Consider the following 27,859-nt stretch of genomic DNA (forward strand, 5'->3'; position numbering starts at 1 on the left):
CCGATGTAGCGAAATGTGCGCTGGCTGGCGATCGCAACGCTACCTGCATGGTTTTGTAACGTAACTAGCGCCATCTATTAGTGTCCGAAATATGTTGCCGAACGGTACCTTTTGAGTACATAATACTCTGGGTTTCAAAATGATATTAACTCGTAATAAAGGTCCCAGGACTCACTCGTCTGTTGTGTCATTTTTATCGAAGTACGTTCCAGGCAATTTTTAATGATCGACGCGCAAGAAGCTCATAGAAACAAGAAGCATTTTTCAGTGTTTGTGTGTTCTTCAGCAGTAGTAAGTAGCATGATGTGATCATCGACTGACTTCATATGCTCGAATAGTTTTTTGAATATAATTATTTTCCAAGATTGATGTGTCGTGCTGTTATGGGAGAGGGCGCCCATGTGGTAAAGTTGCATATGACGCGTTTTGGCTATTTACATTTTTAAAATGCTGTTTTTTTGCCATTCAAAAGAAAAAATTAGGAACGCTTCACGATTTTGCGTGTCATCCTTGCGCAGGGCCATGCTAATCTTCTCTGTATCGTTCCAATTTTAGTATATGTACTGCCGAAGCAAGTACATTGGGGTGTAGTTGAAATGTGCTATATGAAGTTCCTCCATTCGAGCACTGTCTATCCAAGTTGCAGGTCTCTGCGACGCTTTGGGTCTCAGTTAGTGGTGTTTTGCGTATTCCATGTGCCCACATTCCTTGATTTGTCATTTTGTGCATGGATTTGTTATCAGATATTCTGATGTGTAGTGTATTAGCAATAATGTGTTATTTTCTCCTTCCCAGAGGACTGCTCGCGCTGCTCCTGCGCTCGCCGTCCCCTGTTGGCGTGGAGCGAACTAGCTGTGGAATGCTGACGTCACCGACCGTGGGTATCCGCCACTACCGCACTAATCCCCAGGAATGCGGCGGTCCTCACCCCTCCCCTTCTGGTAACTTGCAAAAATCCCCATGCTGAGTATCCCAATGCGAGCACAACAATGCGATATGACTTTCAATGCGATTCGTCTGGTCTCACCACCGTATGCTGTTCTATTCCAGGCTCAACGGCTGGTTACGTCATCCGATAGCAAGCGCAGCAATCAATAACGGAGCCACAACCAATCGGCGTTCACTTTTGGCTAGTCAGCCTTCAGTCAGACACGGTGGCGTGCAGCAGTTCCAGTGAGAACCCAGCTCGTTACCACTCCCGCCAGCCAGCTACCCAGCGGCCACCAAGATCATCACAGCGTCTATCTTTCCCTGCCATCGCTGGTCCGACGGCCGGGCAGGTCCGGCCGCCGCGCGCCGGCCGTCTGCGCATGCGCACCGAATGACATGGGACAGCTGTGGCGCAGCCGGCAGCGGCCGTGGGCTGCCGGTTGGCGCGCTTGTAGCTGTCCTAGGACTTTTTCGAAACATGTGAAGCCATTCATGCCCAGCTCGCTCTGGTGCTACCAGATAAGAGGGGATTTGCTCGCATTTGAAAGCCACCGCCTACACATTCAGTCGTGCTGACATGACATCGACCATGTCAGCAGTACACCCACGTTTGGTAGTACCTCGTGAGCACACGGGCTGTGCTGATTTAGAGGATTCTCAGACATATAGCGTTAGTGCGCGTGATAGCGAAATGCTCACAACAGCCCCACTGGGCAGTGTCAGTTTGAGATTTGTTCTGTTTCGGGCTTTAGGTGCTCAAAAATGTTAGCTGGCAAGCCAAAAATGCGAGACGGTACCTTCGAATTTGTTCATGAAGACCAGGATCTTTCAGTCAACTGAGCTGTTAGCTTTTATATAATATATATATATATATATATATATATATATATATATATATATATATGTCCTTGTCTTTTCTTGCACCTGGTGTTTTGGCTGGTTTCCGCTGTTCCTCGGATGACATGTTTCGGAGCTGTTATTTGCTTTAAGCAATTAAAATGAGTTCAGCTACAGCGTAATGCCAAAAAGGAGTCATAACATTTAATTGGGCTGCATAAATATTTATGAACCCACTATTCCATGATAACTCGACGATATGATTGGAGCTTGTGATTGTAGGCGCATCATTGTTGTGGAGATAGGACACAAGCACCACGGTTGATTTTTCGGCTGTTTTGGGGGTAATTTGTAATAAACTAGTAAACGTACGTTGTTGCTGTCTTCACCTGTTGTAAATATTGAATTGCCGGATGTCTAATTTCTGGGACAACACGCTCCCCGAAATGCTCGGATGAACATGAACCTTGTGATAAATTGCCATTAAGTTAGTTTTGCATCACGAAGATATTCGTTTGGCACTAATGAAAATTCCCAACGGAATGATAACTACCATACAAGAATATTACATTTTCGAACTATCCCCCACGACAGTGAAACAGGAAAAGCGCGCTTGAGACGTGAAACGTGAAACGTCGAGCTTAATTAAAGCAGTGACTCAAGGCTCAAACCAAGTTCTGACAATTAAACAAATATGAGGTGGGTTTGAGTGGTTCCTTTTTGATGTTATTCTGCTCCTCATTTTTTGGGGGACCCCAATATTTCCGTTAATCTGGAGCACTGCGGAACCCTTGTTTTGTGAGTCTTCAAATCTACGCACTAGATTCAAATACCGATTATTCTTAAGCGGCCAAATACAGGCCCAGGTATCTCCACGTCGGGGAAGGCTAAGAGGTGGGCAGGTGCTGCGCGACTGGTGAGGTTTCCACCGTCGTCACTTTTGTTGGTTTTGCTTTTTTGCCTCCGTCTTGCAAGTGCATGGCTATTTGTTATGTAACCGAGGATCCCAGTGAAAGCCCTGAAGAGAGGCATTTAAATGCTGCACTGAGATTAAAAGACAACATGGCTGGGCGTGGATTTCCGCCTTAAGTTTCGTATCTCAAAACAATGAAAGGCATGTGCTGGACCAGAAAAGTCCCTGTAGTAATCGGAAGGCCTCTGTTCTGAATTTTTCAATGTCGACATTTCTGTATATGAACATTAACACTCGTAACAATTCAAAAGGGGGGGCACATGCCCCAGTGCCCCCCCCCCCTCCCCCATTGTTTTATTTGGCGAATTAGCGTCTTCAGAATAGTACGAAGCTCTGATTTCTCTGAAACTGCGCCCCGCTAGATGACAGCAACTGATTCTGGGCTTATGCTAACCAAACCTTATCATTATTAAAATTATTTGGCGTAATTTTTGACGTCTGTTCATCAAGAATAACATGTCAAAGTAATTCAAGAATATTCATGCTTGAGCCATGTGTTGGTTTTAAAGAAAACTTGCCTTATGTTCGAGCTGAATTCGGACCATAAAAAACAAACGCTTAAGTGAAGATGCGTGCCAGATATGAGCGCGCCCTTTGCATTGTTCAATAATGACGCAGGACTGACATTTGACGATGTTTACCCTAAACGTCGCCCTATTTCGTATCGAAGATACCGATGCGGAGGCGGGTTTAGCGATAAGCGTCTTGAATGATCGTGGAAGTTACCAATTGCTTTGATTCTTTAGGTGGCTAACGCACTTACTGTTGCTAACCTCTGGTATGAAAACTGTGAGCGAAATGTTACACTGAATTTGCTACTTTGTCGCCTTGAATTTGACCAGCTTTGCCACCAGCCATCTTTAATTAAAACACAAACACGTGATAGGTTTTTGTGAGTGCCAGAAAGGAAATCAGAGTAAGTATGATTGCACAAGGAGGAAGCTTACGTAGTTTTTTTGCTTTTGACTTTTCTCTGGCACGTTTGGGTAAAAGATATTAACCACGGCCCTGGGTGGCCCTCTTCCAGATCGAGGGACTGATTGGATAGTCGATGTGACCCCCACCCCCCACCCCCACCCCACCCTTCCCTGCCGCTTCCAAACTTAGAGCGACTAGAAGCTCGCGGAAAGCGTTAGGGGATTGGTCCTAACTAGATTCTGCGATTGGTAATATATTCTATGCTATGAATATATGTAATTGAACCTATAATCTCGGGCCAAAGGTCAAAGATAAACTATCAGGCCCAAATGCACTCAGTTGATACAGGCGATCAAAAAAGTGTCAGGATGGTTCTTTTGTTCTAGCTATGGCTGACACCTTATGTGACGCACCGCGGGAGCACTGTTTGAACGTCTGTCCCGACAAGAATCTCACACCGCACGTGCATACAACATACTTCCGCATGAGTAAACTTTGTGTGAACACGGAGGGACTCTTTCACTATTTCATCAATTGTGCCATTGTTCTGCATTTCAGTTAGCAGTCGGGGAGAAAGTAACGCGGACCTGCGTGGGGCGATGCCGAGCGTTTTGGCTGTCATCCAGAACGCCCGGTGCGTCAGAGGGCAGGTGCGGCATTCAGCTTGTGAAGTAAGTGGCGCATTCAGGTGTTTTTAAATGCGTTTGAATAAGGTCTTAATGTTGGCAAGGTGCTCTAGATAAAATGATTGCTATTTTTGTAGGGACAATAACTCTGCAGTAGATAATCGATTTTTCATTTGGCAGTGTTGTGTTTGTAAAAATGCGGTGCGGGAACCAGATTTGGTCTTCATTTTGTCTTTATTGTGGTCGGTATCCTTGAACATCGCGGTGCTGCCGCGCGGTTGGTGCAAGCTGTCGATCGCCTTCCAGCGATCTTGATCCACCGGCTACTTGACACGGACGCGTTCCACTTTGGAGCGTTGCTGTGGGCTGTAGAGTGAGGTACTGTGATGCGAATCTGTCATGTGTGACGGTCATGAAGCTTTCAACCACAGGGCGTAGTTTTGCAACACGGATTTGGGACGCTAAAGGGAAAATTGCCAAATTGGCCGTGGAATAAGTATAAAAATAGGCTTTCCGGATGGAGGATTTTTTCCAGGAGACGATCTCGGAAAATTCATACGGCTATCTTTGATTTTGCAAACTGCGTGAGTCATGAGCCCAATAATTCAACCCAAGCGGTGAGTCCGGGCTGAGCTGAATGATAAACATTGGAAATTGGATCCCAAAATCTGTGCGCCAGTTTCTGACCTGGCTCAAAAAACGGAGTTGGACATGAGCTTAGGAGGCCGCGGTGGGCAGGCCCTTTTTGTCCATTAGGGCCCCTGGAAATAAATCCTGCCCTATAGGTCAAAACCCGTGGTGGCGACCCCGAAACAAGACGCCCGTTTATGCGTTGGATAAGCATTGCCTTGCGTGACTCACACTAGACATGGCGTTGACAGCACCATGTATGGCGCTTTTGCGTGAACAGACCGTTAATCGGCGGCTAATTTATGCGGCGTCGCACCGATGTAGCGAAATGTGCGCTGGCTGGCGATCGCAACGCCACCTGCATGGGTTTTGTAACGTAACTAGCGCCATCTATGTAGTGTCCGAAATATGTTTGCCGAACGGTACCTTTGAGTACATAATACTCTGGTTTTCAAAATGATATTAACTCGTAATAATAGGTCTCCAGGGACTCAGCTTTTTCTATTGTGTCATTTTTATCGAATTACGTATTCCAGGCAATTTTTAATGATCGACGCCTCAAGAAGCTCAGAGAACCAAGAAGCGTTTTGCAGTGTTTTGTGTCTCCTTGAGCAGTAGTAAGTAGCATGATGTGATCATCGACTGACTTCATATGCTCGAATTAGTTTTTGAAATATAATTAGTTTCCAGTAGATTGATGTGTCGTGCTGTTATGGAGAGGGCGCCCATGTGGTAAAGTTGCATATGACGCGTTTTGGGAGCTATTTACATTTTTAAACTGCTGTTTTTTTGCCATTCAAAAGAAAAATTAGGAACGCTTCACGATTTTGCGTGTCATCCTTGCGCCGGGGCCATGCTAATCTTCTCTGTATCGTTCCAATTTTAGTATATGTACTGCCGAAGCAAGTACATTGGGGTATAGTTGAAATGTGCTATATGAAGTTCCTCCATTCGAGCACTGTCTGTCCAAGTTGCAGGTCTCTGCGACGCTTTGGGTCTCAGTTAGTGGTGTTTTGCGTAATACATGTGCCCACATTCCGTGATTTGTCATTTTGTGCATGGATTTGTTATATCAGATAATTCTGATGTATTGTGTATTAGCAATAATGTGTTATTTTCTCCTTCCCAGAGGACTGCTCGCGCTGCTCCTGCGCTCGCCGTCCCCTGTTGGCGTGGAGCGAACTAGCTGTGGAATGCTGACGTCACCGACCGTGGGTATCCGCCACTACCGCACTAATCCCCAGCAATGTGGCGGTCCTCACCCCTCCCCTTCTGGTAACTGGCAAAAATCCCCATGCTGAGTATCCCAGTGCGAGCACAACAATGCGATATGACTTTCAATGCGATTCGTCTGGTCTCACCACCGTATGCTGTTCTATTCCAGGCTCAACGGCTGGTTACGTCATCCGATAGCAAGCGCAGCAATCAATAACGGAGCCACAACCAACCGGCGTTCACTTTTGGCTAGTCAGCCTTCAGTCAGCGACACGGTGGCGTGCAGCAGTTGCCAGTGAGAAACCCAGCTCGTTGTTGCCACTCCCGCCAGCCAGCTAGGCCCAGCGGCCACCAAGGGATCATACAGCGTCTGTCTTTTTCCCTGTCATCGCTGGTCCGACGGCCGGGCAGGTGCCGGCCGCTGCGCGCCGGCCGTCTGCGCATGCGCACCGAATGACATGGGACAGCTGTGGCGCAGCCGGCAGCGGCGTGTGGGCTGCCGATTGGCGCGCTTGTAACTGTCCTAGGACTTTTTCGAAACATGTGAAGCCATTCATGCCCAGCTCACTCTGCTGCTGCCAGATAAGAAGGGATTGGCTAGCATTTGAAAGCCACCGCTTACACATTTAGTCGTGCTGGCATGGCATCGACCATGTCAGTAGTACACCCACGGTTTGGTAGTACCTCGTGAGCACACGGGCTGTGTCTGATTTAGAGGATTCTCAGGCAGATAGCGTTAGTGCGTGTGATAAGCGAAAGCTCACAACAGCCCTACTGGGCAGTGTCAGTTTGAGATTTGTTCTGTTTCGGGCTTTAGGTGCTCAAAAATGTTAGCTGGCAAGCCAAAAAATGCGAGACGGTACCTTCGAATTTGTTCATGAAGACCAGGATCTTTCAGTCAACTTGAGCTGTTACATATATATATATATATATATATATATATATATATATATATATATATATATATATATATATGTCCTTGTCTTTTCTTGCACCTGGTGTTTTGGCTGGTTTCCGCTATGTTCCTCGGATGACATGTTTCGGAGCTGTTATTTGCTTTTAAGCAATTAAAATGAGTTCAGCTACAGCGTAATGCCAAAAAGGAGTCATAACATTTAATTGGGCTGCATAAATATTTATGAACCCACTATTCCATGATAACTCGACGATGTGATTGGAGCTTGTGATCGTAGGCGCATCATTGTTGTGGAGATAGGACACAAGCACCACGGTTGATTTTTGTCGGCTGTTTTGGGGATAATTTGTAATAAACTAATAAAAAAGTACGTTGTTGCTGTCTTCACCTGTTGTAAATATTGAACTGCCGGATGTCTAATTTCTGGGACAACACGCTCCCCGAAATGCTCGGATGAACATGAACCTTGTGATAAATTGCCATTAAGTTAGTTTTGCATCACGAAGATATTCGTTTTGGCACTAATGAAAATTCCCAACGGAAGGAACTGACATTAGTTAATTATTTGGAACAATCATGGCTGAAGTGATAATATAGATTAAACTACCATACAAGAATATTACATTTTCGAACTATCCCACGACAGTGAAACAGGAAAAGCGCGCTTGAGACGTGAAACGTGAAACGTCGAGCTTAATTAAAGCAGTGACTCAAGGCTCAAACCAAGTTTTGACAATTACAAAAATATGAGGTGGTTTGAGTGGTTCCTTTTTTATGTTATTCTGCTCCTCATTTTTTGGGGAGACCCCAATATTTCCGTTAATCTGGAGCACTGCGGAAACCTTATTTTGTGAGTCTTCAAATCTACGAACTAGATTCAAATACCGATTATTCTTAAGCGGCCAAATACAGGCTCAGGTATCTCCACGTCGGGGAAGGCTAAGAGGTGGGCAGGTGCTGCGCGACTGGTGAGGTTTCCACCGTCGTCACTTTTGTTGGTTTGCTTTTTTGCCTCCGTCTTGCAAGTGCATGGCTATTTGTTATGTAACCGAGGATCCCAGTGAAAGCCCTGAAGAGAGGCATTTAAATGCTGCACTGAGATTAAAAGACAACATGGCTGGGCGTGGATTTCCGCCTTAAGTTTCGTATCTCAAAACAATGAAAGGCATGTGCTGGACCAGAAAAATCACTGTAGTAATCGGAAGGCCTCTGTTCTGAATTTTTCAATGTCGAAATTTCTGTATATGAACATTAACACTCGTAACAATTTAAAAGGGAGGCACATGCCCCAGTGCCCCCCCCACCCTCCCCCGTTGTTTCATTTGGCGATTTAGCGTCTTCTGAATAGTACGAAGCTCTGATATCTCTGAAACTGCGCCCCGCTAGATGACAGCAACTGATTCTGGGCTTATCTTAACCAAACCTGATCATTATTAAAATTATTTGCCGTAATTTTTAAAGTCTGTTCATCAAGAATAACATGTCAAAGTAATTCAAGAATATTCATGCTTGAGCCATTTGTTGGTTTTAAAGAAAACTTGCCTTATGTTCGAGCTGAATTCGGACCATAAAAAACAAACGCTTAAGTGAAGATGTGTGCCAGATTGAGCGCGCCCTTTGCCTTGTTCAATAATGACGCAGGACTGACATTTGCGACGTTTACCCTAAACGTCGCCTATTTCGTATCGAAGATACCGATGCGGAGGCGGGTTTGCGATAAGCGTCTTGAAATGATCGTGGAAAGTTACCATTGCTTTGATCTTTAGGTGGCTAACGCACTTACTGTTGCTAACCTCTGGTATGAAAACTGTGAGCGAAATGTTACACTGATTTGCTACTTTGTCGCCTTGAATTGACCAGCTTTGCCACCAGCCATCTTTAATAAAACACAAACACGTGATAGGTTTTTGTGAGTGCCAGAAAGGAAATCAGAGTAAGTATGATTGCACAAGGGGAAGCTTACGTAGTTTTTTTGCTTTTGACTTTTCTCTGGTACGTTTGGGTACAAGATTATTAACCACGGCCCTGGGTGGCCCTCTTCCAGATCGAGGACTGATTGGATAGTCGATGTGACCCCCACCCCCACCCCCACCACCCTTCCCTGCCGCTTCCAAACTTAGAGCGATAGAAGCTCGCGGAAAACGCTAGGGGATTGGTCCTAACTAGATTCTGCGATTGGTAATATATTCTATGTATGAATATATGTAATTGAACCTGTAATCTCGGGCCAAAGGTCAAAGATAAACTATCAGGCCCAAATGCATTCAGTTGATACAGGCGATCAAAAAAGTGTCATGATGGTTCTTTTGTTCTAGCTATGGCTGACACCTTATGTGACGCACCGCGGGAGCACTGTTTGAACGTCTGTCCCGACAAGAATCTCACACCGCACGTGCATACAACATACTTCCGCATGAGTAAACTTTGTGTGAATACGGAGGGACTCTTTCACTATTTCATCAATTGTGCCATTGTTCTGCATTTCAGTTAGCAGTCGGGGAGAAAGTAGCGCGGACCTGCGTGGGGCGATGCCGAGCGTTTTGGCTGTGATCCAGAACGCCTGATGCGTCAGAAGGCAGACGCGACATTCAGCTTGGGAAGTAAGTGGCGCATTCAGGTGTTTTTAAATGCGTTTGAATAAGGTCTTGATGTTGGCAAGGTGGTCTAGATAAAAATGAGATGAGAATGAGGAGCTATTTTTTGGAGGTACAATAGCTCTGCCATAGATATTTGTTTTTCATTTGGCATGTTGTGTTTGCGGAAAGGGCGTAGTTTTGCAACACGGATTTGGGACGCTAAAGGGAAAATTGCCAAATTTGGCCGTGGAATAAGTATAAAAATAGGCTCTCCGGATGGAGGATTTTTTCCAGGAGACGATCCCGGAAAATTCATACGGCTATCTTTGATTTTGCAAACTGCGTGTGTCATGAGCCCAATAATTCAACCCAAGCGGTGAGTCCGGGCTGAGCTGAATGATAAACATTGGAAATTGGATCCCAAAATCTGTGCGCCAGTTCTGACCTGGCTCAAAAAACGGAGTTGGACATAAGTTTAGGAGGGCCCGGTGAGCAGGCCCTTTTTGTCCATTAGGGCCCCTGGAAAATCCTGCTCTATAGGTCAAAACCCGTGGTGGCGACCCCGAAACAAGACGCCCGTTTATTGCGTTGGATAAGCATTGCGTTGCGTGACTCACACTAGACATGGCGTTAACAGCACCATGGATGGCGCTTTTGCGTGGACAGACCGTTAATCGGAGGTAATTTATGCGGCGTCGCACCGATGTAGCGAAATGTGCGCCTGCTTGCGATCGCAACGCCACCTGGATGGTTTTTGTAACGTAACTAGCGCCATCTATGTAGTGTCCGAAATATGTTGCCGAACGGTACCTTTTGCGGACATAATACTCTGGTTTTCAAAATGATATTAACTCGTAATAATACGTCTCCAGGGACTCAGCTTTGCCTGCTGTGTCATTTTTATCAAAATACGTATTCTAGGCAATTTTTAATGATCGACGCCTCAAGAAGCTCAGAGAACCAAGAAGCATTTTGCAGTGTTTTGTGTCTCCTTCAGCAGTAGTAAGTAGCATGATGTGATCATCGACTGACTTCATTTGCTCGAATTGTTTTTGAAATGTAATTCGTTTCCAGTAGATTGATGTGTCGTGCTGTTATGCGAGAGGGCGCCCATGTGGTAAAGTTGCATACGACGCGTTTTGGGGCTATTTACATTTTTAAACTGCTGTTTTTTTGCCATTCAAAAAGAAAAATTAGGAACGCTTCACGATTTTGCGTGTCATCCTTGCGCAGGGGCCATGCTAATCTTCTCTGTATCGTTCCAATTTTAGTATATGTACTGCCGAAGCAAGTACATTGGGGTGTAGTTGAAATGTGCTATATGAAGTTCCTCCATTTGAGCGCTGTCTATCCAAGTTGCAGGTCTCTGCGACGCCCTGGGTCTCAGTTAGTGGTGTTTTGCGTATTCCATGTGCCCACATTCCTTGATTTGTCACTTTGTGCATGGATTTGTCATATCAGATGATTCTGATGTATAGTGTATTAGCAATAATGTGTTATTTTCTCCTTCCCAGAGGACTGCTCGCGCTGCTCCTGCGCTCGCCGTCCCCTGTTGGCGTGGAGCGAACTAGCTGTGGAATGCTGACGTCACCGACCGTAGGTATCCGCCACTGCCGCACTAATCCCCAGGAATGCGGCGGTCCTCACCCCTCCCCTTCTGGTAACTTGCAAAAATCCCCATGCTGAGTATCCCAATGCGAGCACAACAATGCGATATGACTTTCAATGCGATTCGTCTGGTCTCACCACTGTATGCTGTTCTATTCCAGGCTCAACGGCTGGTTACGTCATCCGATAACAAGCGCAGCAATCAATGACGGAGCCACAACCAATCGGCGTTCACTTTTGGCTAGTCAGCCTTCAGTCAGCGACACGGTGGCGTGCAGCAGTTGCTAGTGAGGAACCCAGCTCGTTGTTGCCACTCCCGCCAGCCAGCTAGGCCCAGCGGCCACCAAGGGATCATACAGCGTCTGTCTTTTTCCCTGCCATCGCTGGTCCGACGGCCGGGCAGGCGCCGGCCGCCGCGCGCCGGCCGTCTGCGCATGCGCACCGGATGGCATGGGACAGCTGTGGCGCAGCCGGCAGCGGTGCGTGGGCTGCCGGTTGGCGCGCTTGTAGCTGTCCTAGGACTTTTTCGAAACATGTGAAGCCATTCATGCCCAGCTCGCTCTGGTGCTACCAGATAAGAGGGGATTTGCTCGCATTTGAAAGCCACCGCCTACACATCTAGTCGTGCTGGACATGACATCGACCATGTCAGCTAGTACACCTCATGGTTTGGTAGTACCTCGTGAGCACACGGGCTTGTGTCTGATTTAGAGGATTCTCAGACAGATAAGCGTTAGTGCGTGTGATTAAGCGAATGCTCACAACAGCCCTACTGGGCAGTGTCCTAGTTTGAGATTTGTTCTGTTTCGGGCTTTAGGTGCTCAAAAATGTTAGCTGGCAAGCCAAAAATGCGAGGACGGTACCTTCGAATTTGTTCATGACGACCAGGATCTTTCAGTCAACTTGAGCTGTTACATATATATATATATATATATATATATATATATATATATATATATATATGTCCTTGACTTTTCTTGCACCTGGTGTTTTGGCTGGTTTCCGCTAAGTTCCTCGGATGACATGTTTCGGAGCTGTTATTTGCTTTTAAGCAATTAAAATGAGTTCAGCTACAGCGTAATGCCAAAAAGGAGTCATAACATTTAATTGGGCTGCATAAATATTTATGAACCCACTATTCCATGATAACTCGACGATATGATTGGAGCTTGTGATTGTAGGCGTATCATTGTTGTGGAGATAGGACACAAGCACCACGGTTGATTTTTGTCGGCTGTTTTGGGGGTAATTTGTAATAAACTAGTAAAAACGTACGTTGTTGCTGTCTTCACCTGTTGTAAATATTGAATTGCCGGATGTCTAATTTCTGGGACAACACGCTCCCCGAAATGCTCGGATGAACATGAACCTTGTGATAAATTGCCATTAAGTTAGTTTTGCATCACGAAGATGTTCGTTTTGGCACTAATGAAAATTCCCAACGGAAGGAACTGACATTAGTTAATTATTTGGAACAATCATGGCTGAAGTGATAATATAGATTAAACTACCATACAAGAATATTACATTTTCGAACTATCCCACGACAGTGAAACAGGAAAAGCGCGCTTGAGACGTGAAACGTGAAACGTCGAGCTTAATTAAAGCAGTGACTCAAGGCTCAAACCAAGTTCTGACAATTAAACAAATATGAGGTGGGTTTGAGTGGTTCCTTTTTGATGTTATTCTGCTCCTCATTTTTTGGGGAGACCCCAATATTTCCGTTAATCTGGAGCACTGCGGAACCCTTGTTTTGTGAGTCTTCAAATCTACGCACTAGATTCAAATACCGATTATTCTTAAGCGGCCAAATACAGGCCCAGGTATCTCCACGTCGGGGAAGGCTAAGAGGTGGGCAGGTGCTGCGCGACTGGTGAGGTTTCCACCGTCGTCACGTTTGTTGGTTTTGCTTTTTTGCCTCCGTCTTGCAAGTGCATGGCTATTTGTTATGTAACCGAGGATCCCAGTGAAAGCCCTGAAGAGAGGCATTTAAATGCTGCACTGAGATTAAAAGACAACATGGCTGGGCGTGGATTTCCGCCTTAAGTTTCGTATCTCAAAACAATGAAAGGCATGTGCTGGACCAGAAAAATCACTGTAGTAATCGGAAGGCCTCTGTTCTGAATTTTTCAATGTCGAAATTTCTGTATATGAACATTAACACTCGTAACAATTTAAAAGGGAGGCACATGCCCCAGTGCCCCCCCCACCCTCCCCCGTTGTTTCATTTGGCGATTTAGCGTCTTCTGAATAGTACGAAGCTCTGATTTATCTGAAACTGCGCCCCGCTAGATGACAGCGACTGATTCTGGGCTGGTGCTAACCAAGCCTTATCATTATTAAAATTATTTGGCGTAATTTTTTAAAGCCTGTTCATCAAGAATAACATGTCAAAGTAATTCAAGAATATTCATGCTTGAGCCATCTGTTGGTTTTAAAGAAAACTTGCCTTATGTTCGAGCTGAATTCGGACCATAAAAAAACAAACGCTTAAGTGAAGATGCGTGCCAGATTGAGCGTGTCCTTTGCCGTGTTCAATAATGACGCAGGACTGACATTTGCGATGTTCACCCTAAACGCTGCCTATTTCGTATCGAAGATACCGATGCGGAGGCGGGTTTGCGATAAGCGTCTTGAAATGATCTTGGAAAGTTACCATTGCTTTGATCTTTAGGTGGCTAACGCACTTACTGTTGCTAACCTCTGGTATGAAAACTGTGAGCGAAATGTTACACTGATTTGCTACTTTGTCGCCTTGAATTGACCAGCTTTGCCACCAGCCATCTTTAATAAAACACAAACACGTGATAGGTTTTTGTGAGTGCCAGAAAGGAAATCAGAGTAAGTATGATTGCACAAGGGGATGTTTACGTGGTTTGTTTGCTTTTGACTTTTCTCTGACACGTTTGGGTACAAGATTATTAACCACGGCCCTGGGTGGCCCTCTTCCAGATCGAGGACTGATTGGATTGTCGATGTGACATGCACCCCCACTTCCACCACCCTTCCCTGCCGCTTCCAAACTTAGAGCGATAGAAGCTCGCGGAAGACGTTAGGGGATTGGTCCTAACTAGATTCTGTGATTGGTAATATATTCTATGTATGAATATATGTAATTGAACCTATAATCTCGGCCCAAAGGACAAACATAAACTATCAGGCCCAAATGCATTCAGTTGATACAGGCGATCAAAAAAGTGTCATGATGGTTCTTTTGTTCTAGCTATGGCTGACACCTTATGTGACGCACCGCGGGAGCACTGTTTGAACGTCTGTCCCGACAAGGATCTCACACCGCACGTGCATACAACATACTTCCGCATGAGTAAACTTTGTGTGAACACGGAGGGACTCTTTCACTATTTCATCAATTGTGCCATTGTTCTGCATTTCAGTTAGCAGTTGGCGAGAAAGTAGCGTGGACCTGCGTGGGGCGATGCCAAGCGTTTTGGCCGGGATCCAGAACGCCTGATGCGTGAGAAGGCAGGCGCGGCATTCAGCTTGGGAAGTAAGTGGCGCATTCAGGTGTTTTTAAATGCGTTTGAATAAGGTCTTGATGTTGACAAGGTGCTCTAGACAAAAATGAGTGCTATTTTTGGAGGGACAATAGCTCTGCCGTAGATATTGATTGATCATTTGGCATGTTGTGTTTGCGGAAAGTGCGGTGCGGGGGGGGGGGGACCCCGATTTGGTCTTCATTTTGTCTTCAGTGTGGTCGATATCCTTGAACATCGCGGTGCCGCCGCGCGGTTGGTGCAAGCTGTCGATCGCCTTCCAGCGATCTTGATCCACCGGCTTCTTGACACGGACGCGTTCCACTTTGGAGCGGTGCTGTGGGCTGGAGAGTGAGGTACTGTGGTGCGAATCTGTCATGTGTGACGGTCATGAAGCTTTCACCACAGGGGCGTAGTTATGCAAAACGGATTTGGGGCGCTAAAGGGAAAATTGCCAAATTTGGCCGTGGAATAAGCTTAAGAATAGACTTCCCGGATGGAGGATTTTTTCCCGGAGACGATCCCGGAAAATTCATACGGCTATCTTTGATTTTGCAAACTGCGTGAGTCATGAGCCCAATAATTCAACCCAAGCGGTGAGTCCGGGCTGAGCTGAATGATAAACATTGGAAATTGGATCCCAAAATCTGTGCGCCAGTTCTGACCTGGCTCAAAAAACGGAGTTGGACATAAGTTTAGGAGGGCCCGGTGAGCAGGCCCTTTTTGTCCATTAGGGCCCCTGGAAAATCCTGCTCTATAGGTCAAAACCCGTGGTGGCGACCCCGAAATAAGACGCCCGTTTATTGCGTTGGATAAGCATTGCGTTGCGTGACTCACACTAGACATGGCGTTAACAGCACCATGGATGGCGCTTTTGCGTGGACAGACCGTTAATCGGAGGTAATTTATGCGGCGTCGCACCGATGTAGCGAAATGTGCGCTGGCTGGCGATCGCAACGCCACCTGCATGGGTTTTGTAACGTAACTAGCGGCATCTATGTAGTGTCCGAAATATGTTGCCGAACGGTACCTTTTGAAGACATAATACTCTGTTTTTCAAAATGATATTAACTCGTAATAATACGTCTCCAGGGACTCAGCTTTTTCTATTGTGTCATTTTTATCGAAATACGTGTTCCAGGCAATTTTTAATGATCGACGCCTCAAGAAGCTCAGAGAACCAAGAAGCATTTTACAGTGTTTTGTGTCTCCTTGAGCAGTAGTAAGTAGCATGATGTGATCATCGACTGACTTCATATGCTCGAATAGTTTTTGAAATATAATTATTTTCCAGTAGATTGATGTGTCGTGCTGTTATGGGAGAGGGCGCCCATGTGGTAAAGTTGCATATGACGCGTTTTGGGGTTATTTACATTTTTAAAATGCTGATTTTGCCATTCAAGAAGAAAAATTAGGAACGCTTCACGATTTTGCGTGTCATCCTTGCGCAGGGGCCATGCTAATCTTCTCTGTATCGTTCCAATTTTAGTATATGTACTGCCGAAGCAAGTACATTGGGGTGTAGTTGAAATGTGCTATATGAAGTTCCTCCATTCGAGCGCTGTCTATCCAAGTTGCAGGTCTCTGCGACGCCCTGGGTCTCAGTTAGTGGTGTTTTGCGTATTCCATGTGCCCACATTCCTTGATTTGTCATTTTGTGCATGGATTTGTTATATCAGATGATTCTGATGTATAGTGTATTAGCAATAATGTGTTATTTTCTCCTTCCCAGAGGACTGCTCGCGCTGCTCCTGCGCTCGCCGTCCCCTGTTGGCGTGGAGCGAACTAGCTGTGGAATGCTGACGTCACCGACCGTGGGTATCCGCCACTACCGCACTAATCCCCAGGAATGCGGCGGTCCTCACCCCTCCCCTTCCGGTAACTGGCAAAAATCCCCATGCTGAGTATCCCAATGCGAGCACAACAATGCGATATGACTTTCAATGCGATTCGTCTGGTCTCACCACCGTATGCTGTTCTATTCCAGGCTCAACGGCTGGTTACGTCATCCGATAGCAAGCGCAGCAATCAATAACGGAGCCACAACCAACCGGCGTTCACTTTTGGCTAGTCAGCCTTCAGTCAGCGACACGGTGGCGTGCAGCAGTTCCCAGTGAGGAACCCAGCTCGTTGCCACTCCCGCCAGCCAGCGGCCACCAAGGGATCATACAGCGTCTGTCTTTTTCCCTGCCATCGCTGGTCCGACGGCCGGGCAGGTGCCGGCCGCCGCGCGCCGGCCGTCTGCGCATGCGCACCGAATGACATGGGACAGCTGTGGCGCAGCCGGCAGCGGCGCGTGGGCTGCCGATTGGCGCGCTTGTAACTGTCCTAGGACTTTTTCGAAACATGTGAAGCCATTCATGCCCAGCTCACTCTGCTGCTGCCAGATAAGAAGGGATTTGCTAGCATTTGAAAGCCACCGCTTACACATTTAGTCGTGCTGGCATGGCATCGACCATGTCAGTAGTACACCCACGGTTTGGTAGTTCCTCGTGAGCACACGGGCTGTGTCTGATTTAGAGGATTCTCAGGCAGATAGCGTTAGTGCGTGTGATAAGCGAAAGCTCACAACAGCCCTACTGGGCAGTGACAGTTTGAGATTTGTTCTGTTTCGGGCTTTAGGTGCTCAAAAATGTTAGCTGGCAAGCCAAAAAATGCGAGACGGTACCTTCGAATGTGTTCATGACGACCAGGATCTTTCAGTCAACTTGAGCTGTTGCATATATATATATATATATATATATATATATATATATATATATATGTGTGTGTCCTTGTCTTTTCTTGCACCTGGTGTTTTGGCTGGTTTCCGCTAAGTTCCTCGGATGACAAGTTTCGGAGCTGTTATTTGCTTTTGAGCAATTAAAATGAGTTCAGCTACAGCGTAATGCCAAAAAGGAGTCATAACATTTAATTGGGCTGCATAACTATTTATGAACCCATTATTCCATCATAACTTGACGATATGATTGGAGGTTGTGATTGTAGGCGCATCATTGTTGTGGAGATAGGACACACAAGCACCACGGTTGATTTTTGTCGGCTGTTTTGGGGGTAATTTGTAATAAACTAGTAAATACGTACGTTGTTGCTGTCTTCACCTGTTGTAAATATTGAATTGCCGGATGTCTAATTTCTGGGACAACACGCTCCCCGAAATGCTCGGATGAACATGAACCTTGTGATAAATTGCCATTTAGTTAGTTTTGCATCACGAAGGTATTCGTTTTCGTACTAATGAAAATTCCCAACGGAAGGAACTGACATTAGTTAATTATTTGGAACAATCATGGCTGAAGTGATAATATAGATTAAACTACCATACAAGAATATTACATTTTCGAACTATCCCACGACAGTGAAACAGGAAAAGCGCGCTTGAGACGTGAAACGTGAAACGTCGAGCTTAATTAAAGCAGTGACTCGAGGCTCAAACCAAGTTTTGACAACTACGAAAATATGAGGTGGTTTGAGTGGTTCCTTTTTTATGTTATTCTGCTCCTCATTTTTTGGGGAGACCCCAATATTTCCGTTAATCTGGAGCACTGCGGAAACCTTATTTTGTGAGTCTTCAAATCTACGCACTAGATTCAAATACCGATTATTCTTAAGCGGCCAAATACAGGCTCAGGTATCTCCACGTCGGGGAAGGCTAAGAGGTGGGCAGGTGCTGCGCGACTGGTGAGGTTTCCACCGTCGTCACTTTTGTTAGTTTTGCTTTTTTGCCTCCGTCTTGCAAGTGCATGGCTATTTGTTATGTAACCGAGGATCCCAGTGAAAGCCCTGAAGAGAGGCATTTAAATGCTGCACTGAGATTAAAAGACAACATGGCTGGGCGTGGATTTCCGCCTTAAGTTTCGTATCTCAAAACAATGAAAGGCATGTGCTGGACCAGAAAAATCACTGTAGTAATCGGAAGGCCTCTGTTCTGAATTTTTCAATGTCGACATTTCTGTATATGAACATTAACACTCGTAACAATTCAAAAGGGAGGCACATGCCCCAGTGCCCCCCCCCCCCTCCCCCATTGTTTCATTTGGCGATTTAGCGTCTTCTGAATAGTACGAAGCTCTGATATCTCTGAAACTGCGCCCCGCTAGATGACAGCAACTGATTCTGGGCTTATCTTAACCAAACCTGATCATTATTAAAATTATTTGCCGTAATTTTTAAAGTCTGTTCATCAAGAATAACATGTCAAAGTAATTCAAGAATATTCATGCTTGAGCCATTTGTTGGTTTTAAAGAAAACTTGCCTTATGTTCGAGCTGAATTCGGACCATAAAAAACAAACGCTTAAGTGAAGATGCGTGCCAGATTGAGCGCGCCCTTTGCCTTGTTCAATAATGACGCAGGACTGACATTTGCGACGTTTACCCTAAACATCGCCTATTTCCGTATTGACGATACCGGTGCGGAGGCGGGTTAGCGATAAGCGTCTTGAAATCATCATGGGAAGTCACCAATGCTTTGATCTTTAGGTGGCTGACGCACTTACTGTTGCTAACCTCGGGTAGGAAAACTATGAGCGAAATGTTACACGAAATTGCTACTGTGTCACCTTGATTTGACCAGTTTTGCCGCCAGCCATCATAATTAAAACATAAACACGTGATAGGTTTTTGTGAGTGCCAGAGAGGAAAACAGAGTAAGTATGATTGCACAAGAGGAAGCTTACGTAGTTTTTTTGCTTTTGACTTTTCTCTGGCACGTTTGGGTACAAGATTACTAACCACCGCTCTGGGTGGCCCTCTTCCAGATCGAGGACTGATTGGATAGTCGATGTGACATCCACCCCCACTCCCACCACCCTTCCCTGCCGCTTCCAAACTTAGAGCGATAGAAGCTCGCGGAAGACGTTAGGGGATTGGTCCTAACTAGATTCTGTGATTGGTAATATATTCTATGTATGAATATATGTAATTGAACCTATAGTCTCGGCCCAAAGGACAAACATAAACTATCAGGCCCAAATGCATTCAGTTGATACAGGCGATCAAAAAAGTGTCATGATGGTTCTTTTGTTCTAGCTATGGCTGACACCTTATGTGACGCACCGCGGGAGCACTGTTTGAACGTCTGTCCCGACAAGAATCTCATACCGCACGTGCATACAACATACTTCCGCATGAGTAAACTTTGTGTGAACACGGAGGGACTCTTTCACTATTTCATCAATTGTGCCATTGTTCTGCATTTCAGTTAGCAGTCGTCGAGAAAGTAGCGTGGACCTGCGTGGGGCGATGCCGAGCGTTTTGGCTGTGATCCAGAACGCCTGATGCGTCAGAAGGCAGACGCGGCATTCAGCTTGGGAAGTAAGTGGCGCATTCAGGTGTTTTTAAATGCGTTTGAATAAGGTCTTGATGTTGGTAAGGTGGTCTAGATAAAAATGAGACAAGAATGAGGAGCTATTTTTGGAGGTACAATAGCTCTGCCATAGATATTTATTTTTCATTTGGCATGTTGTGTTTGCGGAAAGTGCGGTGGGGGGACCCCGAATTGGTCTTCATTTTGTCTTCAGTGTGGTCGGTATCCTTGAAAATCGCGGTGCCGCCGCACGGTTGGTGCAAGCTGTCGATCGCCATCCAGGGATATTGATCCACCGGCTTCTTGACACGGACGTGTTCCACTTTGGAGCGGTGCTGTAGGCTGGAGAGTGAGGTGCTGTGGTGCGAATCTGTCATGTGTGACGGTCATGAAGCTTTCACCACAGGGCGTGGTTTTGCAACACGGATTTGGGACGCTAAAGGGAAAATTGCCAAATTTGGCCGTGGAATAAGTATAAAAATAGGCTCTCCGGATGGAGGATTTTTTCCAGGAGACGATCCCGGAAAATTCATACGGCTATCTTTGATTTTGCAAACTGCGTGTGTCATGAGCCCAATAATTCAACCCAAGCGGTGAGTCCGGGCTGAGCTGAATGATAAACATTGGAAATTGGATCCCAAAATCTGTGCGCCAGTTCTGACCTGGCTCAAAAAACGGAGTTGGACATGAGCTTAGGAGGCCCCGGTGAGCAGGCCCTTTTTGTCCATTAGGGCCCCTGGAAAATCCTGCCCTATAGGTCAAAACCCGTGGTGGCGACCCCGAAACAAGACGCCCGTTTATTGCGTTGGATAAGCATTGCCTTGCGTGACTCACACTAGGCATGGCGTTAACAGCACCATGTATGGCGCTTTTGCGTGAACATACCGTTAATCGGTAATTTAAGCGGCGTTGCACCCATGTAGCGAAAGGTGCGCCTGCTTGCAATCGCAACGCCACCTGGGTGGTTTTTGTAACGTAACTAGCGCCATCTATGTAGTGTCCGAAACATGTTGCCGAACGGTACCTTTTGCGGACATAATACTCTGGTTTTCAAAATGATATTAACTCGTAATAATAGGTCTCCAGGGACTCAGCTTTGCCTGCTGTGTCATTTTTATCGAAATACGTGTTCCAGGCAATTTTTAATGATCGACGCCTCAAGAAGCTCAGAGAACCAAGAAGCATTTTACAGTGTTTTGTGTCTCCTTGAGCAGTAGTAAGTAGCATGATGTGATCATCGACTGACTTCATATGCTCGAATTGTTTTTGAAATGTAATTCGTTTCCAGTAGATTGATGTGTCGTGCTGTTATGGGAGAGGGCGCCCATGTGGTAAAGTTGCATATGACGCGTTTTGGGGTTATTTACATTTTTAAAATGCTGTTTTTTGCCATTCAAGAAGAAAAATTAGGAACGCTTCACGATTTTGCGTGTCATCCTTGCGCAGGGGCCATGCTAATCTTCTCTGTATCGTTCCAATTTTAGTATATGTACTGCCGAAGCAAGTACATTGGGGTGTAGTTGAAATGTGCTATATGAAGTTCCTCCATTCGAGCGCTGTCTATCCAAGTTGCAGGTCTCTGCGACGCCCTGGGTCTCAGTTAGTGGTGTTTTGCGTATTCCATGTGCCCACATTCCTTGATTTGTCATTTTGTGCATGGATTTGTCATATCAGATGATTCTGATGTATAGTGTATTAGCAATAATGTGTTATTTTCTCCTTCCCAGAGGACTGCTCGCGCTGCTCCTGCGCTCGCCGTCCCCTGTTGGCGTGGAGCGAACTAGCTGTGGAATGCTGACGTCACCGACCGTAGGTATCCGCCACTGCCGCACTAATCCCCAGGAATGCGGCGGTCCTCACCCCTCCCCTTCTGGTAACTTGCAAAAATCCCCATGCTGAGTATCCCAATGCGAGCACAACAATGCGATATGACTTTCAATGCGAATCGTCTGATCTCACCACTGTATGCTGTTCTATTCCAGGCTCAACGGCTGGTTACGTCATCCGATAGCAAGCGCAGCAATCAATAACGGAGCCACAACCAACCGGCGTTCACTTTTGGCTAGTCAGCCTTCAGTCAGCGACACGGTGGCGTGCAGCAGTTGCTAGTGAGGAACCCAGCTCGTTGTTGCCACTCCCGCTCGCCAGCTAGGCCCAGCGGCCACCCAGGGATCATACAGCGTCTGTCTTTTTCCCTGCCATCGCTGGTCCGACGGCCGGGCAGGTGCCGGCCGCCGCGCGCCGGCCGTCTGCGCATGCGCACCGGATGGCATGGGACAGCTGTGGCGCAGCCGGCAGCGGCGCGTGGGCTGCCGGTTGGCGCGCTTGTAGCTGTCCTAGGACTTTTTCGAAACATGTGAAGCCATTCATGCCCAGCTCGCTCTGGTGCTACCAGATAAGAGGAGATTTGCTCGCATTTGAAAGCCACCGCCTACACATTCAGTCGTGCTGACATGACATCGACCATGTCAGCAGTACACCCACGGTTTGGTAGTACCTCGTGAGCACACGGGCTGTGTCTGATTTAGAGGATTCTCAGACAGATAGCGTTAGTGCGCGTGATAAGCGAAATGCTCACAACAGCCCCACTGGGCAGTGTCAGTTTGAGATTTGTTCTGTTTCGGGCTTTAGGTGCTCAAAAATGTTAGCTGGCAAGCCAAAAAATGCGAGACGGTACCTTCGAATTTGTTCATGAAGACCAGGATCTTTCAGTCAACTTGAGCTGTTACATATATATATATATATATATATATATATATATATATATATATATGTCCTTGCTCTTTTCTTGCACCTGGTGTTTTGGCTGGTTTCCGCTATGTTCCTCGGATGACAAGTTTCGTAGCTGTTATTTGCTTTTGAGCAATTAAAATGAGTTCAGCTACAGCGTAATGCCAAAAAGGAGTCATAACATTTAATTGGGCTGCATAAATATTTATGAACCCACTATTCCATGATAACTCGACGATATGATTGGAGCTTGTGATTGTAGGCGCATCATTGTTGTGGAGATAGGACACAAGCACCACGGTTGATTTTTGTCGGCTGTTTTGGGGGTAATTTGTAATAAACTAGTAAAAAAGTACGTTGTTGCTGTCTTCACCTGTTGTAAATATTGAATTGCCGGATGTCTAATTTCTGGGACAACACGCTCCCCGAAATGCTCGGATGAACATGAACCTTGTGATAAATTGCCATTAAGTTAGTTTTGCATCACGAAGATATTCGTTTTGGCACTAATGAAAATTCCCAACGGAAGGAACTGACATTAGTTAATTATTTGGAACAATCATGGCTGAAGTGATAATATAGATTAAACTACCATACAAGAATATTACATTTTCGAACTATCCCACGACAGTGAAACAGGAAAAGCGCGCTTGAGACGTGAAACGTGAAACGTCGAGCTTAATTAAAGCAGTGACTCAAGGCTCAAACCAAGTTCTGACAATTAAACAAATATGAGGTGGGTTTGAGTGGTTCCTTTTTTATGTTATTCTGCTCCTCATTTTTTGGGGAGACCCCAATATTTTCGTTAATCTGGAGCATTGCGGAACCCTTGTTTTGTGAGTCTTGAAATCTACGAACTAGATTCAAATACCGATTATTCTTAAGCGGCCAAATACAGGCTCAGGTATCTCCACGTCGGGGAAGGCTAAGAGGTGGGCAGGTGCTGCGCGACTGGTGAGGTTTCCACCGTCGTCACTTTTGTTGGTTTGCTTTTTTGCCTCCGTCTTGCAAGTGCATGGCTATTTGTTATGTAACCGAGGATCTCAGTGAAAGCCCTGAAGAGAGGCATTTAAATGCTGCACTGAGATTAAAAGACAACATGGCTGGGCGTGGATTTCCGCCTTAAGTTTCGTATCTCAAAACAATGAAAGGCATGTGCTGGACCAGAAAAGTCACTGTAGTAATCGGAAGGCCTCTGTTCTGAATTTTTCAATGTCGAAATTTCTGTATATGAACATTAACACTCGTAACAATTTAAAAGGGAGGCACATGCCCCAGTGCCCCCCCCACCCTCCCCCATTGTTTCATTTGGCGATTTAGCGTCTTCTGAATAGTACGAAGCTCTGATATCTCTGAAACTGCGCCCCGCTAGATGACAGCAACTGATTCTGGGCTTATCTTAACCAAACCTTATCATTATTAAAATTATTTGCCGTAATTTTTGACGTCTGTTCATCAAGAATAACGTGTCAAAGTAATTCAAGAATATTTATGCTTGAGCCATTTGTTGGTTTTAAAGAAAACTTGCCTTTTGTTCGAGCTGAATTCGGACCATAAAAAAACAAACGCTTAAGTGAAGATGCGTGCCAGATTGAGCGTGTCCTTTGCCGTGTTCAATAATGACGCAGGACTGACATTCGCGATGTTCACCCTAAACGCTGCCTATTTCGTATCGAAGATACCGATGCGGAGGCGGGTTTGCGATAAGCGTCTTGAAATGATCGTGGAAAGTTACCATTGCTTTGATCTTTAGGTGGCTAACGCACTTACTGTTGCTAACCTCTGGTATGAAAACTGTGAGCGAAATGTTACACTGATTTGCTACTTTGTCGCCTTGAATTGACCAGCTTTGCCACCAGCCATCTTTAATAAAACACAAACACGTGATAGGTTTTTGTGAGTGCCAGAAAGGAAATCAGAGTAAGTATGATTGCACAAGGGGATGTTTACGTGGTTTGTTTGCTTTTGACTTTTCTCTGACACGTTTGGGTACAAGATTATTAACCACGGCCCTGGGTGGCCCTCTTCCAGATCGAGGACTGATTGGATAGTCGATGTGACATCCACCCCCACTCCCACCACCCTTCCCTGCCGCTTCCAAACTTAGAGCGATAGAAGCTCGCGGAAGACGTTAGGGGATTGGTCCTAACTAGATTCTGCGATTGGTAATATATTCTATGTATGAATATATGTAATTGAACCTATAGTCTCGGCCCAAAGGACAAACATAAACTATCAGGCCCAAATGCATTCAGTTGATACAGGCGATCAAAAAAGTGTCATGATGGTTCTTTTGTTCTAGCTATGGCTGACACCTTATGTGACGCACCGCGGGAGCACTGTTTGAACGTCTGTCCCGACAAGGATCTCACACCGCACGTGCATACAACATACTTCCGCATGAGTAAACTTTGTGTGAACACGGAGGGACTCTTTCACTATTTCATCAATTGTGCCATTGTTCTGCATTTCAGTTAGCAGTTGGCGAGAAAGTAGCGTGGACCTGCGTGGGGCGATGCCAAGCGTTTTGGCCGGGATCCAGAACGCCTGATGCGTGAGAAGGCAGGCGCGGCATTCAGCTTGGGAAGTAAGTGGCGCATTCAGGTGTTTTTAAATGCGTTTGAATAAGGTCTTGATGTTGGCAAGGTGGTCTAGATAAAAATGAGATGAGAATGAGGAGCTATTTTTTGGAGGTACAATAGCTCTGCCATAGATATTTATTTTTCATTTGGCATGTTGTGTTTGCGGAAAGTGCGGTGGGGGGACCCCGAATTGGTCTTCATTTTGTCTTCAGTGTGGTCGGTATCCTTGAAAATCGCGGTGCCGCCGCACGGTTGGTGCAAGCTGTCGATCGCCATCCAGGGATATTGATCCACCGGCTTCTTGACACGGACGTGTTCCACTTTGGAGCGGTGCTGTAGCCTGGAGAGTGAGGTGCTGTGGTGCGAATCTGTCATGTGTGACGGCCATGAAGCTTTCACCACAGGGCGTGGTTTTGCAACACGGATTTGGGACGCTAAAGGGAAAATTGCCAAATTTGGCCGTGTAATAAGTATAAAAATAGGCTCTCCGGATGGAGGATTTTTTCCCGGAGACGATCCCGGAAAATTCATACGGCTATCTTTGATTTTGCAAACTGCGTGAGTCATGAGCCCAATAATTCAACCCAAGCGGTGAGTCCGGGCTGAGCTGAATGATAAACATTGGAAATTGGATCCCAAAATCTGTGCGCCAGTTCTGACCTGGCTCAAAAAACGGAGTTGGACATAAGTTTAGGAGGGCCCGGTGAGCAGGCCCTTTTTGTCCATTAGGGCCCCTGGAAAATCCTGCCCTATAGGTCAAAACCTGTGGTGGCGACCCCGAAACAAGACGCCCGTTTATTGCGTTGGATAAGCATTGCCTTGCGTGACTCACACTAAGCATGGCGTTAAGAGCACCATGTATGGCTCTTTTGCGTGGACAGACCGTTAATCAGCGGTAATTTATGCAGCGTCGCACCGATGTAGCGAAATGTGCGCTGGCTTGCGATCGCAGCGCCACCTGCGTGGTTTTTGTAACGGAACTAGCGCCATCTATGTAGTGTCCGAAATATGTTGCCGAACGGTACCTTTTGCGGACATAATGCTCTGGTTTTCAAAATGATATTAACTCGTAATAATAGGTCTCCAGGGACTCAGCTTTGCCTGCTGTGTCATTTTTATCGAAATACGTTTTCCAGGCAATTTTTAATGATCGACGCCTGAAGAAGCTGAGAACCAAGAAGCATTTTACAGTGTTTTGTGTCTCCTTCAGCAGTAGTAAGTAGCATGATGTGATCATCGACTGACTTCATATGCTCGAATTGTTTTTGAAATGTAATTCGTTTCTAGTAGATTGATGTGTCGTGCTGTTATGGGAGAGGGCGCCCATGTGGTAAGGTTCCATACGACGCGTTTTGGGGGCTATTTACATTTTTAAAATGCTGTTTTTTTTGCCATTCAAAAAGAAAAATTAGGAACGCTTCACGATTTTGCGTGTCATCCTTGCGCAGGGGCTATGCTAATCTTCTCTGTATCGTTCCAATTTTAGTATATGTACTGCCGAAGCAAGTACATTGGGGTGTAGTTGAAATGTGCTATATGAAGTTCCTCCATTCGAGCGCTGTCTATCCAAGTTGCAGGTCTCTGCGACGCCCTGGGTCTCAGTTAGTGGTGTTTTGCGTATTCCATGTGCCCACATTCCTTGATTTGTCATTTTGTGCATGGATTTGTCATATCAGATGATTCTGATGTATAGTGTATTAGCAATAATGTGTTATTTTCTCCTTCCCAGAGGACTGCTCGCGCTGCTCCTGCGCTCGCCGTCCCCTGTTGGCGTGGAGCGAACTAGCTGTGGAATGCTGACGTCACCGACCGTGGGTATCCGCCACTACCGCACTAATCCCCAGGAATGCGGCGGTCCTCACCCCTCCCCTTCTGGTAACTTGCAAAAATCCCCATGCTGAGTATCCCAATGCGAGCAGAACAATACGATATGACTTTCAATGCGATTCGTCTGGTCTCACCACCGTATGCTGTTCTATTCCAGGCTCAACGGCTGGTTACGTCATCCGATAGCAAGCGCAGCAATCAATAACGGAGCCACAACCAATCGGCGTCCACTTTTGGCTAGTCAGGCCTTCAGCCAGCGACACGGTGGCGTGCAGCAGTTAATAGTGAGGAACCCAGCTCGTTGTTGCCACTCCCGCCAGCCAGCTAGGCCCAGCGGCCACCAAGGGATCATACAGCGTCTGTCTTTTTCCCTGTCATCGCTGGTCCGACGGCCGGGCAGGTGCCGGCCGCCGCGCGCCGGCCGTCTGCGCATGCACACCGGATGGCATGGGACAGCTGTGGCGCAGCCGGCAGCGGCGCGTGGGCTGCCGATTAGCGCGCTTGTAGCTGTCCTAGGACTTCTTCGAAACATGTGAAGCCATTCATGCCCAGCTCGCTCTGATGCTGCCGGATAAGAAGGGTTTTGCTCGCATTTGAAAGCCACCGCCTACACATTCAGTCGTGCTGGCATGGTATCGACCATGTCAGTAGTACACCCACGGTTTGGTAGTACCTCGCGAGCACACGTGC

At 46.2% G+C, this 27,859-nt stretch overlaps 2 long non-coding RNA genes and 6 other non-coding genes across 9 annotated transcripts; 2 read left to right on the forward strand and 6 right to left on the reverse strand.

The window, feature by feature from the left end:
* Positions 1–473: 473 nt before the first annotated feature.
* Positions 474–579, reverse strand: LOC119104940 (U6 spliceosomal RNA). The gene has a single exon (XR_005095024.1). It is a non-coding gene; the product is annotated as a U6 spliceosomal RNA (small nuclear RNA).
* A 5,138-nt stretch (positions 580–5,717) lies between these two features.
* Positions 5,718–5,824, reverse strand: LOC119104939 (U6 spliceosomal RNA). The gene has a single exon (XR_005095023.1). It is a non-coding gene; the product is annotated as a U6 spliceosomal RNA (small nuclear RNA).
* Positions 5,825–9,538: 3,714 nt separating this feature from the next.
* On the forward strand, positions 9,539–16,763 carry LOC119104638 (uncharacterized). Its single transcript, XR_005094979.1, has 4 exons — positions 9,539–9,645; positions 14,625–14,737; positions 16,456–16,537; positions 16,711–16,763. It is a non-coding gene; the product is annotated as an uncharacterized LOC119104638 (long non-coding RNA).
* Positions 10,810–10,916, reverse strand: LOC119104933 (U6 spliceosomal RNA). Its single transcript, XR_005095018.1, has one exon. It is a non-coding gene; the product is annotated as a U6 spliceosomal RNA (small nuclear RNA).
* On the reverse strand, positions 16,130–16,236 carry LOC119104934 (U6 spliceosomal RNA). The gene has a single exon (XR_005095019.1). It is a non-coding gene; the product is annotated as a U6 spliceosomal RNA (small nuclear RNA).
* A 3,168-nt stretch (positions 16,764–19,931) lies between the features above and the next one.
* Positions 19,932–27,412, forward strand: LOC119104637 (uncharacterized). 2 transcript variants are annotated; one of them, XR_005094977.1, is made up of 4 exons: positions 19,932–20,038; positions 25,235–25,347; positions 27,072–27,153; positions 27,327–27,412. It is a non-coding gene; the product is annotated as an uncharacterized LOC119104637 (long non-coding RNA). The 2 variants fall into 2 exon arrangements; XR_005094978.1 differs by lacking the exon at positions 19,932–20,038 and adding an exon at positions 22,057–22,138.
* On the reverse strand, positions 21,432–21,538 carry LOC119104935 (U6 spliceosomal RNA). Its single transcript, XR_005095020.1, has one exon. It is a non-coding gene; the product is annotated as a U6 spliceosomal RNA (small nuclear RNA).
* On the reverse strand, positions 26,746–26,852 carry LOC119104936 (U6 spliceosomal RNA). Its single transcript, XR_005095021.1, has one exon. It is a non-coding gene; the product is annotated as a U6 spliceosomal RNA (small nuclear RNA).
* Positions 27,413–27,859: the final 447 nt, after the last annotated feature.

This window comes from Pollicipes pollicipes, unplaced genomic scaffold (assembly GCF_011947565.3).
Source record: "Pollicipes pollicipes isolate AB1234 unplaced genomic scaffold, Ppol_2.1 Scaffold_6052;HRSCAF=7182_pilon_pilon_pilon, whole genome shotgun sequence".
NCBI classification, from domain to species: domain Eukaryota; kingdom Metazoa; phylum Arthropoda; class Thecostraca; order Pollicipedomorpha; family Pollicipedidae; genus Pollicipes; species Pollicipes pollicipes.